This window comes from Loxodonta africana, chromosome 1 (assembly GCF_030014295.1).
Source record: "Loxodonta africana isolate mLoxAfr1 chromosome 1, mLoxAfr1.hap2, whole genome shotgun sequence".
NCBI lineage: Eukaryota > Metazoa > Chordata > Mammalia > Proboscidea > Elephantidae > Loxodonta > Loxodonta africana.
Window position 1 is genome coordinate 76,720,589 of NC_087342.1, and position 15,799 is coordinate 76,736,387.

Consider the following 15,799-nt stretch of genomic DNA (forward strand, 5'->3'; position numbering starts at 1 on the left):
CCCCAGTGTTCCTTGGTGGGCTTTATGTGGCATGGATCTCGCCCCTCTTTGTCTCTGTGTCTATGCTACTCCTTATAATTCAGAAATGATTAGGTTTAGGACACAACCTACACAGTGCTCAAAAGGAAATTTATGTTTCTAAATATATATATTAGAAGAAAAGCAAACAGATACTTTTACATCAATGTTCATTGCAGCACTAGTCACAACAGCCAAAAGGTGGAAACAACCTAATGGCCATCAACAGATGAAAGGATAAACAAAATGTGGTGCATGGGATATTACTCAGCTAGTAAGAGAAATGAAGTCTTGATACCTGTTCTAATATGAATGAAGCTAGAAGATATTATGCTAAGTGAAATAAGTCAATCATAAAATGACAAATATTGTATGACCTCACTTATATAAAGAGACAGGAATAAGTAAATGTCTAGAAACCGAAGTTTATTAGTGGTTACTGGGGATGGGAGGGAAGTGGAAATGAGGAGAGGTTATTGCTTATGCAGAACTGAGTTTTGGTTTGCAGTGTTGGAAAATCACACTGATTACTGGTAGGGTTGCACAGCCGATTAATGTAGTTGCTGTCAGTAAGTTGTACACCTGTAAAAAATTGAATTGGCAAAAGTTGTGTGATAGATATATTTACAGAAATGACAAACAGAGAGAGAAAGAGAGTAGCTGCTGCTGAGGCTGCTTATATACAACCAAACACCTCATGGGATTTGATTCCTGTGTTTGGTGGTTCAGAGACACCTCAGTTAATTGGCCTAATAATGCGTTTACTGCTACTGTTCTACCTCCTGTTTCCTTACATACTGCCTGGGGCCTTAAAAGCTTGTAAGAGGCCATTCAAGGCATAACAATTGGTCTCTATTCCCCTGGAGCAACAAAGGAAGAAGTAGAGTCTGGAATAGAAGGCGGAAATGCGATGCGTGTCCAATCGCATCCATAAACAACTGCCTCCTTTACTATGAGACTAGCAGAACTGGATGGTGCCTGACTACTATGACTGAACATTTTGATCAGAGATTGTATAGAATAATCCTGATCAAAAGGGGAAAAATGCAAAGCAGAATTTCAAATTCTCATGGACTCCAGACTTTCTAGAGCCATGGAGGCTGGATAACCCCTGAAACTATTGCCCTGAGATAATCTTTAGACCTTAACCCAAAAATATCCCCTGAAGTCTTCTTAAAATCAAACAGTAGTTTAGCTTAACTAGTAAAGAATGTCTACCTTGAACATTACGCTCTTTTAAGATCTATCTATATGAGATCAAATTGACAAAGCAACAGGAAAGGTTAAATAGAAAACTTAGGGGTCAGTGAGTTTATGTTAATGAGGGAGGAACAACTGGGAAAAAGGAGGATAAGAATGGTTGCACAACTTGAAGGACATAATCCAATGTCACTGAATTGTATATGCAGAAATAGTTGAATTGGTACATGTTCTGCAGGGTATAGTCTCAACAACAATAAAAAGTAGAAAGAAAGGAAAGGTTGAAAATCAAATATCTAAGTTTCTATCTCAAGAAGCTAGGTACAAAAGAACAAATTAATTCCAAGTAAGTAAAAACCAAACCAAACCCACTGCTGTTGAGTTGATTCCAACTCATAGCGACTGTATAGGACAGAATAGAACTGCCCCGTAGAGTTTCCAAGGAGCACCTGGTGGATTTGAACTGCTGACCTTTTGGTTAGCAGCTGTAGCACTTAACCACTATGCGAACAGGGTTTCCAAGAAAGTAAAAGGAAGGGCATAATAAAATAAAACCAAAAATCCATTAAAATGAAAGTAAAAATATGATAAAAACGATCTATGAAGCAAAAGAGTTCTTTGAAAAGATTAATAAAATTAATACATTTCTAGCAAAAATGACTTTAAAATGGAGAAAACACCAATTACCAATAGGAATAAAAAAGGTAATAAACCAAAACCCAACCCTCTTGAATTTAGTGGACTCCAACTCATGGAGGCCCCATGTGTTACAGAGTAGAACTGCTCCACAGGATTTTCTTGGCTGTAATCTTTATGGAAACAGATTGCCAGGCCTTTCTTCCATGGTTCTGCTGAACGGGCTCAAGCTATCAACCTGTAGGTTATTAGTCAAATGCAAACTGGTGGCACCATCCAGAGACTTCAAAAAAAAAAAAAAGAAGAAGAAGATAATAAGATGATAGTACTAACAATTTAATGTCAATAAAAATAGCAATTTAGATGAAAAGTGTGAAAAACACAATTTGCTTTAGCTAGCAGAAGATAGAAACTCTGATCAGTCCTATATCGTCAAAGGTATGGAATCCCTAATTTAAAATCTTCTTAAAAAGAAAACTTCAGGTCCATATAGTTTCACTGGGAAATTCTTCCAAACATTAAAGAAATAAATAATACAAATGATATAAAAACTCTTCTAGAGAATGGAAAAAGAGAGAGTGCTTCTAAACTTATTAAATGAAGCCAATATAATACTGATATCAATACCTGACAAGAACATTAAAAAACAGAAAAATTACAGGTCAGTATCCCTCAAGAAAATGGATAAAATATCCTAAATAAAATATTAGCAAATTAACCCAGCAACATATTAAAAGAATATTATGGCCACATGGAACTTATTCCATAAATGCAAGATTGGTTTAACTTGTAAAAATCAATCAATGCAATTCACCACACTAAGCACTAAAGGAGAAAAATTATTTAATAAAGTTCAACTCCCATTCGTGTTTACAACTCATGCAAACTAGAGATAAAAGGGATCTTCTTTAATAAAAGATATGCAGAAAAAACCTACAGCTAAGCTTATACTCAATAATGAAATATTGAAAGTTTTCTCCTCTGAGATTAGGAACAAGACACGAATGTTCACTCTCACAACTTCTTTTCAGTATTGTGCCAGAGGTTCTAAACGATGGAATAAGACAAGAAAAAGAAGCAAAATCTTCATTAATCACATACGCCATGATTATATATATATATAAATATATATATATAAATCCAAAACTATCTACAAAGTAACAGTGAGCATTTAAAAAGTTAATTTAGGAAATTTTATTGTGTATAAAATGGGTATACAAAAATAAATTGTGTTTTTCTTTACTAACAATAAAAAATCAGAAAATGAAATTTAAAAAGCAATATCATTTAAAAATAGCATAAACAAACATCGAGTACAGAGGAGTAAATCCTATAAAAGAACAGTTCTACACTAAAACTTACCAAATACTGCTTAGAAAAGTTAAAGGAGACCTAAACAAAGGGCCCAAAGGGAGGAATATACCATGATTCTGGCCAGAATGATTTAATGTTTGTTAAAATGCAAATTCTCCCAGACTGGTCTACAAGAGTCCATGCAACCACAATAAAAATACTAGCAGTTCCTTTTTTGTGTGTTTTGTTTTGGGGGGTAAGAAGTTGATTCTAAAATTTATATTGAAATAGTAATTTTCAAAAATGAGAATAGCCAAAGCCATCTGGAATAAGAAAAAACTGGAGACCCTGTATTATCAAATATCATTACTTATTTTAGAATTATAGAATTTAGATAGTGTGGTATTGATGTAAAAATGGACATATAGGCAAATGGGACAAAATAGAGAGCCTGGTGGAGGACCCCCCACAAATATACAGTTCCCTGTTTTATGACAAAACAGAGATTGCAATTCAGTGGAGAAAGTGTTGAGTTTTCAATAAATAGTGCTCGGTCAATTGAGATCATATGGGAAAAAATAAATTAGATTCCTACATCCCATCATACATAAATTCAAGAAGGAATATAGACTTAAATGTGAAAAGTAAACAATAAATTTCTAGAAGAAAACATAAAGGAGAATAGCTTCATGATATTGATGTGAGCGAAGTTATTTTAAATAGGATGCAAAAAGCACTAATTGTAAAAATGATATATTGGACTTAAATTAAAATTACAAACTTCAAAATACAAAATCAGGAATGTTAAAAGCATGCCACAAACTGGGAGAAGATATTTGCAATACATATATCTGGCAAGGGACTTGTATTCACAATATATGATGAGCTAGAAATCAACAAAAAACACTGACAACTCAAGTTTTTAAATGGACAAAGGCATATGAAAAGGTGTCATTAATTCATTTATTTATGATACAAGTTAAAACCACAAAGGGCTGTATCACTACATTCTGGTCAGAATGGCTAAAATTAAAATGGCTGACAATAGCAAATATTGACTAGGCTGTGAAGCAGCCAGAACCTTTATTAATAGTGTAAACTGGCACATCCATTTTGGAAAACTGTTTTGCAACATCGAATAAAGTTAACCACCACCGTCTGTCAGTTTGTCGCACTGTAGTGGCTTGTGTATTGCTATGATGCTGGAAGCTATGCCACCAGGAGTTCAGAAACCAGCAGAGACACTCATGGTGGACAGGTTTCAACGGAGCTTCCCAACAGAGACAGACTAGGAAGAAAAGCCTATCTACTCTCGGAAATTAGGCAGTGAAAACTTTATGGATTACAACAGTATATTGTCCAGGATAGTGCTGGAAGTTGAGTCCCTTAGGTTGGAAGGCACTTAAAACGCACAGTGGCGGCAGCAATGCGCTCAAACATAACCAGTGATCATGAAGATGGCGCAGGACTGAGTTTCGTCCCGTATACGTTTATGACCCTGCAATTCCATATCTATCTATCTGATAAATGCTTATGTTCACCTTAAAGCCACGTACAAAAAGGTTCAGGGACATGGTTGAATCCAAATGCCCATCAGCATTAGAATGAGAAGCCAGACACAAAATAATGCAGGTTTAATTTGTTTCTACGTATATGAAACTTTTTTAAAATGACGGTACTTGTGGTAAATGTAAATGTAAATTTACATTTTGCAAATGGTTCAGAACGGCGGCTAACTTTGGAAGGGTCTCAAAAGAGAGGGAGCATGAGGCAGTTGATGGTGGCTACACGGTGATATAAAACTGTAAAATTCACCAAGCTGTACACCTAAGATTTGTGTACTTTGCTGTATGTAAGTATACTTCAGTAGAATAGAGGAGGAACGGAATAAAGACAACTGAATGAATAAAAGATACTTGAGCACCAAACTAGAAGTTATCTGGGATAATGTACTGAATTCTAGCAAGTTTCCCATTCCAACCAGAAGCTTTGAATCACCACCCCTCTACAAGCTTATCTTTAGGAACAGTGTAGAAATTTTATCTTTTTTTTTTTTTCATTCTTCCTATCATATTCAGGAAACTTTGGTTAGGTTCTCCATTGTCTGAGTTTTATGATTTTCACTTTGTCGGCACAATTATTTTTAAAATAGCCAAAATGTTATATTTTCCGAAAACAAAACAAATGGTTTTCTTCATTTTTTTTCTGGATGTAACAGCCAAAAAAGTGAATAGGAAGTTGTTAGAAGTTAAGAAATAGCTATTAGACAGGTTTTCACCAGTAGCGGGCCGAAATAGCTCAGTTGGGAGAGCGTTAGACTGAAGATCTAAAGGTCCCTGGTTCGATCCCGGGTTTCGGCAACCGAGAAAAGCATCAGCTTTGCAAACGGTGATATTCTCAATACTAAACCATTTACACTGTGAGATCTTGATCCAAAAACAAATGTTAGTCGTCTACAGATGAGAAGCAACATATCTTTGAAAGGACTTGTGCAAATCTTTCTGCAAAAGGCAGTTCCATGCAGGTAAACATAAGCTCCTCCACATCGTGCAGTGAATTCTATGAGATGAAATTAAATGTTTCAGTGCCTTACATAGCGTGTACTCACATGTTTAAATGTACCCATAAGAATCAGGGCATAAGTATTTTAAATTCTCCATTAAACTCCTCAGCTTCTGCCTTCACTAAGATTTTAGCCTAGTAATTCCTAACAATATTGTTAATACTTTGAATCTTCTCAGGGGAAGTGTAGTACATTTTATTAAAAAAAAAAAAAAAAAAACCGTTGCCGTTGAGTCGATTCCGACTCATAGCACATTTTATACAACAGTTTAATTGTTTTCACTGCAGTGATAGTCCCAGTTTCCGGCCAGGCATTTTGCTGTGCTGGGAAGGCTCCAGGAGTTGATGGAATGCCCACTGAGATGCTTCAACAACTGGATGCATTCCTGGAAGCACTTAAACATTTATGTCAAGAAATTCGGAAGACAGCAACATGGCCAACCAACTGGTAGAAATCCACACTCATGCCCATTCCAAAGGAAGACGATCAAACAGAAGGTGGAAATTATCAACCAATATTATTAATATTACATACTAGCAAAATTTTGCTAAAGATAATTCAAAAAACAGCTGTAGCTGCACATCAACAGGGAACTGCAAGAAGTTCAAGCTGGATTCAGAAGAGGTCGTGGAAGAAGAGATAACATTTCTGGTGTCAGATGGATCTTGGCAAGGCAGAAAGATGTTTACCTGTGTATTATCGACTATGAAAGGTATTCAGCTGTATTGATCATAACAAATTATAGATAATATTATGAAGAATGGGAATTCTAGAACACTTAATTGTGCTGATGTGGAACTTGCACATGAATCAAGATGCAGCCGTTCAAACAGAATGAGGGGATACTGTGTATTTCCGAACTGGAAAAGACGTTTGACAGGGCTGTATCCTTTCACTTGACTTATTCAATAAGTATGCTGAACAAAAAATATGAGAAGCTGGACAATATGAAGAAGAAAGAGTCATCAAGTTAGGAAGAAAACTCATTAACATTCTTAAAGATGCAGATGACACAACCTTGCTTGCCAAAAATGAAGAGGACTTGAAGCTTACTGATGAAGACCGAAGACTACAGCCTTCAGCATGGTTTACACCCGAATGTGAAGAAAATTAAAATCATCTCAACCGTATTGATTAATACCATCATGATAAATGAAGAAGATATTGAAGTTGTCGATGATTTCATTCTACTTGGATCACCCATCAGCATCCAGGGAGACAACGGTCAAGAAATCAAATGGCATACTGCATTGGGCAAATCTACTGCAAAAGTTTAAAAAAGCAAAGATGTGACTTCAATGACTAGGGTGCGCCTGAGCCAAGTCATGGTCTTTTCAATTGCCGCGTATGCATGTGAAAGCTGGACAATGAACAAGGAAGATAGAAGAATCGATGCATTCAAACTGTGGTGTTGATGAAGAATATCCTGCTAAATGACAGATTCTGGGGTTGAGTTATAAAAATACACTTCTCACTCCACAAGAGTATCCTCAAATGCCAGGGTATAGTTTACTTCTACCTGTGAGGAGGACAAATGATTGCAGAAGCCTTATCAAATAGTTTCCTTTTATCCGATTTTTGAGCAATTGGAAACTTTAGCTCTTGAAACCAAGGTCAAGAGCTCTTGGAGACTGGAAGGCTAAAACGTTGTGCATAGACCCTGAGAGCCTGGAGCCCTTAACCTGTGAATATCTTTGGAGAAACACTACAAGTTCAACACTTCACGATTGTGCCTACATCCGGCTTAGACTCAACAAAATCATTACTTGCTGATTCATTTAGTTGTGAAAATAATATATTCGTTGAAACACTTACTACGTGTCAGTTAGCATGAACATTCGAAAAAAATACAAAAGAAATAATACAACCCCAGGAACATGTAGCATCCAAAAGGGAGATTACTTGAGGTTGCTGGAGACTCCTTTCACTTGTCTCCATGTGATAAAGCCGATAGCTTGACCAAGGACCTAAGAGAACATCTGACTTATCCTAACCTCCCCAACGTGGTGCCCGGGATCTTTCAGTTCGCAAAATGGAATCTGAGATGGAATTTGAGCGACACAAGCATGTGCTGTTGGGTGAGAATTTTAATACGCCACCACAACCTCTTTGCTTCTTTGTAAACCACCGCAGTCTTTTTCTACCACCCTCAAAAAATATGCCGAATTTACTGTGTCACTTTCGGACTGGAGGGCTGCCACTGTTCCAATACTGGATATTGTCACCAATGTTCCAATGTTCGAGATTCTTCAGGAACCCTGAGAGCGGGCAACTCTTCTCCTTAACCCCACTTACCTTCCTTTCTGCGGCGTTGCCTTTAGCCAACTTGAAAGTAGTGGGTCATTAAGTTACAAGTTATTAAAGAAAAGTTTGCCATTTGCAATCCCGTACACTGACATACATTCTTTACGGACAAATAAACTGGACTCAGTTCCTGCACCAAATTTTTCATTGGATTTTCTGATCCAAATCCAAAGAATTGAAATCATCGAAACTTGCTACCGAAAGCCTGCGAATATAGCATTAAAAAGTCTCTTTTATGAGAAATTTCCTTTAAGCAAACACAAAAATATCAATGGACTTACTATTTTAAAAAAAAACGAACATTTTCGCGTGGCCGGTTAGCTCAGTTGGTTAGAGCGTGGTGCTAATAACGCCAAGGTCGCGGGTTCGATCCCCGTACGGGCCACTGGGAGCAAGTGTCTCCGTTTTCCGTTTCTCACGGATAACCATCTCTAATTTACGCCGTCTACAACCCCAAATCGCCATCAAAGTTCAGACACCTTGCTCTTCATCGGACTAGTAAACACGTTTCGTTTCGTTTTTTTCTTTTTTTAATAAAAAATAGCCCACAAGCCTTAGGAAGAATACCTTGAAAAAAACAGAGGGGAGTGATGCGGGATGGAGGTGGTTGTGTTTTCCACTGCCGAACCCACTGCTGTCGAGTCGATTCCGAAGGGGAATTAAGAGTTAGAAATTTGCTTAATTTTTAGTGAAACTTAAGGAAACAATATTGTTTTGCCCCTTTAAAAGAGTTTCAATAGAGAAAGGGAAGCAGGTTGTTTAGACTGTGGGTTTGTATTCCCTAAGGACCTACTTCTTTCCCCCTCTCCCCATCCCAAGCAATTTCCAAGATAAATGTCCGCTCCTTGGGAGTTTGCCACTTATCTGCTTTCACCGAAAGTCTTCCCTTCCTTATAGCTGTGTAAGCAGGAATAGAATGCTACGCTCTAAGAATCGCCGGCATCTCCTTTCAAACTGTTCAAAGGCCAAGGCAGCGCGCTTGGTGGTTTCATTTGTTCAATCGCGCGCACTGGCGAACACCAATGCACTTTCCTGCAACACAGAGCAAGCATTTACGCTAAGTATTCGGAAATCGTTCACAAATTGAGAGGATCTCTCCTTTGGTTTGGTTTGAGGAATTTCCTCCGCTCGAAAGTGCTTGCCTTCCAGCTCCTCCACTCTGCCCCTCGTCAGGAGTCCTGAGAAAGGCTGTTCAAAGGGACGCTTCCCAAAAGTTGCCACCTCCCATCTCTTCCTTACACCCTCTCCTGGGGGTGTTTATCTCTTCTAAAAAAGGGATCCCTTTTGGTTCTGTCTTCTGAGGACGATTTCTCAGCTCCTGCCTATTTTCTGAAGATTGTGGGGCCAGGTGGGAAGGTCGAGACCGAGTCGCGACCGCTGGCCTCAGGGTGGAGGTCTGTCTTGAACGAAACATCTCGCGTCCCTACAGCTGTGCCTTTCTTTTCTCACTGTTTCCTCAGGAGATGTCCGTTTTCTTTTCGTCAGGAGCGATGCCCAAGGGAAGAGAACTGCACGGGACAGAGATCCCTGTGTGTGAGAACTCTGCAGAACGGGAAAAAATATTGGTAGAGGAGATACTGGTGGGGGAAAAATGTTTATTTTCTTTAAAGCTTCTTCGAGTCTAAGATTTTCCTTTTAAGGGGCTATGTCAGCCAAACTCCTTCTTCATATTCAGAAAGATCAGAGAGGTAGAATTAACAAAGTCTTAGAGGATCTCTCCCTTGATGCTTCTAAAGTCTCTGTTAGACTCAACTGACAGCCGAAGTGCGGCAGCATCACCGAAGGTGAAGGATCAGTTCCGCTGAAGTACTTTCAAAGGACTTTAAGAATTGTTTCGAAATCACTTTGAAAAAAAAGTATTCAGAAAGAGGGAAGAAAGGAAAAAAAAAAAAAAAGAGGAAGAAGAAAGAAAATTTGGGTGTTAAGCGAGCCAGCCAGGAGTCGAACCTAGAATCTTCTGATCCGTAGTCAGACGCGTTATCCATTGCGCCACTGGCCCGCACACGTGAGACGTTATCTCAATATTCATATTGTCACTACTAAACACAAAGCCGAGAGAATTGATTATTTACCTAGGAAATACACCCCCCCCCCAAGTACTGATTGTGGACATCATAATTTATTTTGTGATTTGTTTGCATAATATACCTTCGTGTATATTCAAAACAAGTCAATTTCCACCTTTGAAACATTGCGTATGTGGTAGAATGAATGTTCCTCCTTTAAAACAATATTTGTGTGTGCATTTTCTCCCTTTTGTGTCTACTTTTGAGCTCTTCTTCATTTTTCTATTATTCTGTTCTCACCTGAGCTTAAAAAATTTTTTTTGTATACTTAAATTGGGCCTTGATGTGTATGCGAACCAGTAATAAACCATCCTCACTATTTCAACTAAAAAATTACAAAAGAGTGTTTTCAAATATATTTGTGGAGGTATTAATCATATTATTTCCCTCTTCCTGTCCAGCAAATAAAAAGGTAATGACTCAATCTGGGGAAATTTATTGTAAAATTGTTTTATAGGTCAACGTAGCAGACGGAGGCGCTCAAAGATAAACCAAAAATGCAATATGGAGTCAAGAATTTAATAAAAATCACATTTTAAGAATCATATTTGATATAGAAACTTAGAAATTAGGAACTCATTTACTAACATATAATTGGCTTAACATCTATTTAGCTGTTCAAAGTAGGCAAAATAGTTGAAAATGTAAAAGTGTTTCTAAGAGAGGGGTCCTGTCCATTGAGAGGGAGAAGTTTCCTATGGACTTTAAAATTCAGTCAGAAGCCAAAATGTGTCCTTTTTGCGCCTCGACTTCCTCATTCATATAAGTGCTTCGAAGACCGCCTGGCACATGCGACGGACTCGTATTACCCTAAATCTTTAAGGCTTTCACCAGCCTGTGATGTCAACACAAACATTAAAGATTGCTGCCAGAGAGCACTTCAAGGAAGCTGTTGAGCTCTCTATAATAAGAAAGGGAAATTTTATTCACAAGATTTTCAATGTTTTCTCCTTTTTTCTTTGCTGTTGAAATCAGACGCTCTGATAAGATTTATCAACCTCATCTCAACACTACCAGCATTGTTTAGCACTTTGTAAGTAAGCACCATGTTTCGTGTGGACAGCGGTGAGACTGAGCTCAATTAAGCACCACCCACAGCTCAGTGCGTTCACAGGTGAACAGGCACGAAACAACTAGATAGAATCCTGGATACGCAGGGAGAACACAGAACTCCTGTCACTTAGCGCTCTCCGGCTTGTACAATTTCAATCGCCTCGAAAGTACGTAGTAGAAGGACCCAGACAGAAAAGTGGATCGCTGTGAGCAGGATTTGAACCTGCGCGGGGAACCCCCATTGGATTTCGAGTCCAACGCCTTAACCACTCGGCCATCACAGCTCCGGAAACTGCTTTCAATCTTTAGTCTAAGGACAAGCGTAGGTCGTTTGCCAGGCAGCGTGGGGGAAAAAAACAGCAGGGCAGTCCTTTGGGAAGAAAGGGTCTCACCTGCAGGTCGGCTCCCAACTTCACGCACCTCATGTCATAGCACAACTCTGGTGTGTTCCTTCCACCACCAAGGCAACAGTCGAACGTTTGTACTGTATGTTGTCAACTGGCTATGTGCCAGGCACTGTGCTGGGCGCTGTGGATACAATCCTGGTAAAATAGGCATGGTTCCTTCTATAATAGAACTTAGAATCTAGTGGAAAATAAATCCACTGTTTCCATCTAGGGACGTTAGGGTGTTAGCTAAAGGTAGTGAACTACTGCACAGTGGGAAATTTCCTTACAGAGAATCCATCTTGCTAAGCTTCCTCTGCCGCGAGATCTTTGTAGCCCCTTTGACAAGTGAGGACTCGAGTGACACATGGTATCCAGTGAAGTGAATGTTGAAAAGCCCTCCTTCATCTCCAAGAGTCTTTCGTGCAATTCTGTTTTTAATCCTGAGCCACTTCTTCTGGAGGCTCTTGAAGACTCTGTTCTTCTGCTCACAGAAGGAAGTGGAAAAATTATTGGTACCAAATCAAGTAGCTTCCTGCAAAAGACCTACATATCTAACTAGAATTTTCCTGATGCCCAATCTCAAGGGCACCAATGTGTATAATTTGCCTTAGACAACATTGCCTTAACATTACTGCCATTGTTCATACTCATTCACTTAAATGAAAAGATTTAGTCTTCTTTTTATTCTGAAATATGCATTTCCCCATTTCCTCCGCAAGGGAGTGGGGTGCCAATAACCGGCATAATGTTTGTGAGAGCTATTTCTGGTTACCTTCCATGTCCTCAGTCCCCCGATACTTGGCTTTCTTTGCTTGTCTTTACCCCAGCATAAACCACTTTCATATTGTATTCTCAGTTTTACCTTCTTAATACTTATGCCTTTCCCTAGACCCTTTCTTCTTCCAGAAGACTGCAATACTGAGGAACATTTCTACCTTAGACCCGAATGGATAAATACTGGCTCCAATTTTTTCAACTTGAGTAAGTTATTTAACCTCTCCACTCCTCAGCTTCTGCCATCTGTAAAACAGATAAATAAAATATCACCTACCCCTTTAGGTGTGCTTCGTTAGTTATACACGAAAAATTACTAAATACTTGATTTAATAACAACAACAACAAAAAAAACCTGTTGCCATTGATTCCAACTCATAGCGACCACACACACGGGGGCCCTAGAGGACAGAGTACAACTGACCCATTGGGTTTCCAGGGAGCTGCAGGTGAGCCAAACGCCAAGCTTTTGGTTAGCAGCCAAGCTCTTAACCACCATTACCATCAAGGCTCCCTTGACTCTCTCTCTCTATATATATATAAAAATAGTAATAAATGGTAGAATCACTATTGTTGTTGTCTATGTTCTAGCCATTTCTTTCCAATTATTAGTTTCAACGGACATGAAAATTGCTTTGGAAATTTGAAAAAAAATACCCATATCCAATGTGATATTAAGGAACGAACACATACTGTTTGAATCATAACTCAGGTAATTGCTATCATACAGGTGATTACTAGGACCCTCAGTAAATCAACTAGAAATTGGGAAAATAATACATTTGTCATGGACTGAATTGTGTCCCCCCAAAATACCTGTCAACCTGGCTGGGTCATGATTCCCAGTATTGTGTGATTGTCTACCATTTTGTCATCTTCTATGATTTCCCTATGTGTTGTAAATCCTATCGCTCTGATGTTAATGAGATGGATTAATGGCAGCTATATTGATGAGACCTGCAAGATTAGATAGTATCTCAAGCCAATCTCTTTTGAGATATAAAAGAAAGAAGAGAGCACAGAGACATGGGGACCTCATACTACCAAGAAGGCAGTGCTGGGAGCAGAGCACATCTTTTGGACCTGAGGTTCCTGCTCAGAGAAGCTCCTAGGCCAAGGGAAGATTGATGCATGGACCTTCCTCCAGATCCGACAGAGAAAGCCTTCCCCTGGAGCTGATGCCCTGAATTTGGACTTGTAGCCTACCAAACTGTGAGCGGATAAATTTCTCTTTGTTAAAGCCACCCACTTGTGGTATTTCTGTTATAGCAGCACTAGATGACCAAGACGACGTTCCTTAGAGAATCATGGTAAGGGTTCATTTTTACATTCAACCAGTATCCACTGAGTGTCCATTGTATACTAGTTACTGTGAAAGACGGTGTGTATTCATTGATGAGCAACAACAGGCACGGCTCCTGCCCTCATGCAACTTACATTTCAGTAAGAGAGACAGACATCGATCAAGTTATCAGACTGATAAATACACAAGGAAAGAAAGTACACATTTCTGTGAGCAGTACGAAACTTTCACTTGGGGAGTTCAAGGAAGTCTTTCCTAAGGAACTAATAATTTAGCTCAGGTCTAAGCCCAAGCAAGAGATAACTAGGCAAAGAGACAAACACAGAGCTTTTCCACTAGAGTGGATCTCGTGTGCAAAGCCTAGTGGTGGGAAAGAGACTGATTGCGTGGAGGCCTATGAGCATGGAACATAGACTGCAAGAGATAGTGAGCTATGACGTGTGGGAGAAGTATTTAAGCATCGGACATGTAAGGCACTTTGGGCAGTTGTAATAAGAATTGTAGACTATAACAGTCATAAAACGTGTGGTATATATTAGACTTCTAAAATGCTAGTTTCTACCTCTTCTTTCCTTTATCTCATCAAATACTCAAAATCTGAACTCTGATATGACTTAAGCTGTAAGGAAAAGCCAATTAAACTTCCTTCCATAAGCTTGATAGTTTCACACTATCAGAAAGATTTTGAGAGTTCCGTTTCCTTAGTTCACTGGGGTTATCTTGGGAAATTCTGAGCCCTGGCTCCTCATCTGGAGAGCCTAGTCTCTGCTACCCCCATGTGGTCACCTACTGCAGGTGCGAATATTTTAACACTGGGTAAAAAAAAAAAAAAAAACACTGGGAGTGAAGATAAAATGGTTTCCTTGAATTGAAGGTAGGGAAGTGGAAGCCTTCCCTTCCAGTCTTAGACTCATTCCAGAAGAAAAAGTGTCCTCCTAAGTTTGTAAATTTTGGCAAAATATGTGATGGAACACACACCAAGTCACTAAAATTTTAAATCCTTTCTTCTTTACCTCTCTTATATCCAAGAGATATTTCAGCAAACAGCACGAACACTAAACTGATTCCAGGGGTCAGGATCCCTCCTTCCGCTTGGAACCATTCTCCGCCTGCTGGGCGCTTATTTCGAGCAAAGCTGGGTGCTAGTCGCTGTGTCCTAGGAGAACTTCGTGTAGATCCCACTGAAGTGCCCAGCAGCGAGTGAGCGCCCCGAGTTCGTCCTGGGCCTGAAGTCACCGCCCAACATTACCCACTGCGGGGGCCACGCACTCGGGTTGAAGAGTCTAAGATCAAGCCCCACTGAGAGCCAAGTCCCGGGGAGTCTTTCCGGGGGCGGTAGTGAACGAGCGGGAAAGAGCAATCATGGAAATCAAGGTAAGAGTCTTCTATGAGCAGCACAGACACCCGGGCAGTTCCCCAGGGCAGGAATCGCTTCTTACTCAACCCTCCACTTACCTCTTTTCCCCATAACTCTTAATCCCCCTCCACGCCTGATGATTTCTGGAAATATTTGTATGGTAATAATGATAATATTGTCGGAGACGGGTGTTGTTCTTTAGCTGACATGCGGTGGCGGTCGCTGGTCAGTTTCGAAGCAGAGTCTTTCTTTCCTAGAAGTTCATGAGAAAGTCACTTCGTAGAAAAGCTGCACATCCCATTCTCGAGATTCCAAGGAAGCCGGTCCCACACGCGCGACACAGGCGGGGGCCAGGGCTGCAGGCGCCACCTGAGGTTGACACCTTTCGCGCCTCTCAGAACCCTTAAGGCTGAGCGGAAGGGGAGGAGGAGGGGCCGCCAACTTGCTGGGGCTGCGAGAGGTAGCGGGACGCAAACCTTTTTATTGCATATGTTTGCACGAATCAAAATATAAACAGATATGCCTTCCCTGTCTCGGTGAAGAATCTCGAAATGAAAAAGCTGGGCTTTGTTTCCGCCCGGTTTCGAACCGGGGACCTCTCGCGTGTTAGGCGAACGTGATAACCACTACACTACGGAAACTCTTGGCTGTCAGTTTGCTCCTTCTTCAGACAGAAGTAAATACTCTTGATGCAGTCAGCTGGGAAACTGACTTCGTTATTTTCTTTGTAGAAAATTATCTGATTGTAGTGCTTTTCTTTCCCTCACATGTTCCACTCATTGAAGTCAACGATATTACATCCCAGTGGCTTGTATTTACCAGCAGAAATGTTTTCACCAAATA

At 39.7% G+C, this 15,799-nt stretch overlaps 5 non-coding genes across 5 annotated transcripts; 2 read left to right on the forward strand and 3 right to left on the reverse strand.

Annotated features, from left to right (window-relative positions):
- Positions 1–5,434: 5,434 nt before the first annotated feature.
- TRNAF-GAA (transfer RNA phenylalanine (anticodon GAA)) lies at positions 5,435–5,507 on the forward strand. The gene has a single exon. It is a non-coding gene; the product is annotated as a tRNA-Phe (tRNA).
- A 2,818-nt stretch (positions 5,508–8,325) lies between these two features.
- On the forward strand, positions 8,326–8,399 carry TRNAI-AAU (transfer RNA isoleucine (anticodon AAU)). Its single transcript has one exon. It is a non-coding gene; the product is annotated as a tRNA-Ile (tRNA).
- Positions 8,400–9,940: 1,541 nt separating this feature from the next.
- On the reverse strand, positions 9,941–10,013 carry TRNAR-ACG (transfer RNA arginine (anticodon ACG)). The gene has a single exon. It is a non-coding gene; the product is annotated as a tRNA-Arg (tRNA).
- A 1,322-nt stretch (positions 10,014–11,335) lies between these two features.
- On the reverse strand, positions 11,336–11,417 carry TRNAS-CGA (transfer RNA serine (anticodon CGA)). The gene has a single exon. It is a non-coding gene; the product is annotated as a tRNA-Ser (tRNA).
- A 4,107-nt stretch (positions 11,418–15,524) lies between these two features.
- TRNAV-AAC (transfer RNA valine (anticodon AAC)) lies at positions 15,525–15,597 on the reverse strand. Its single transcript has one exon. It is a non-coding gene; the product is annotated as a tRNA-Val (tRNA).
- Positions 15,598–15,799: the final 202 nt, after the last annotated feature.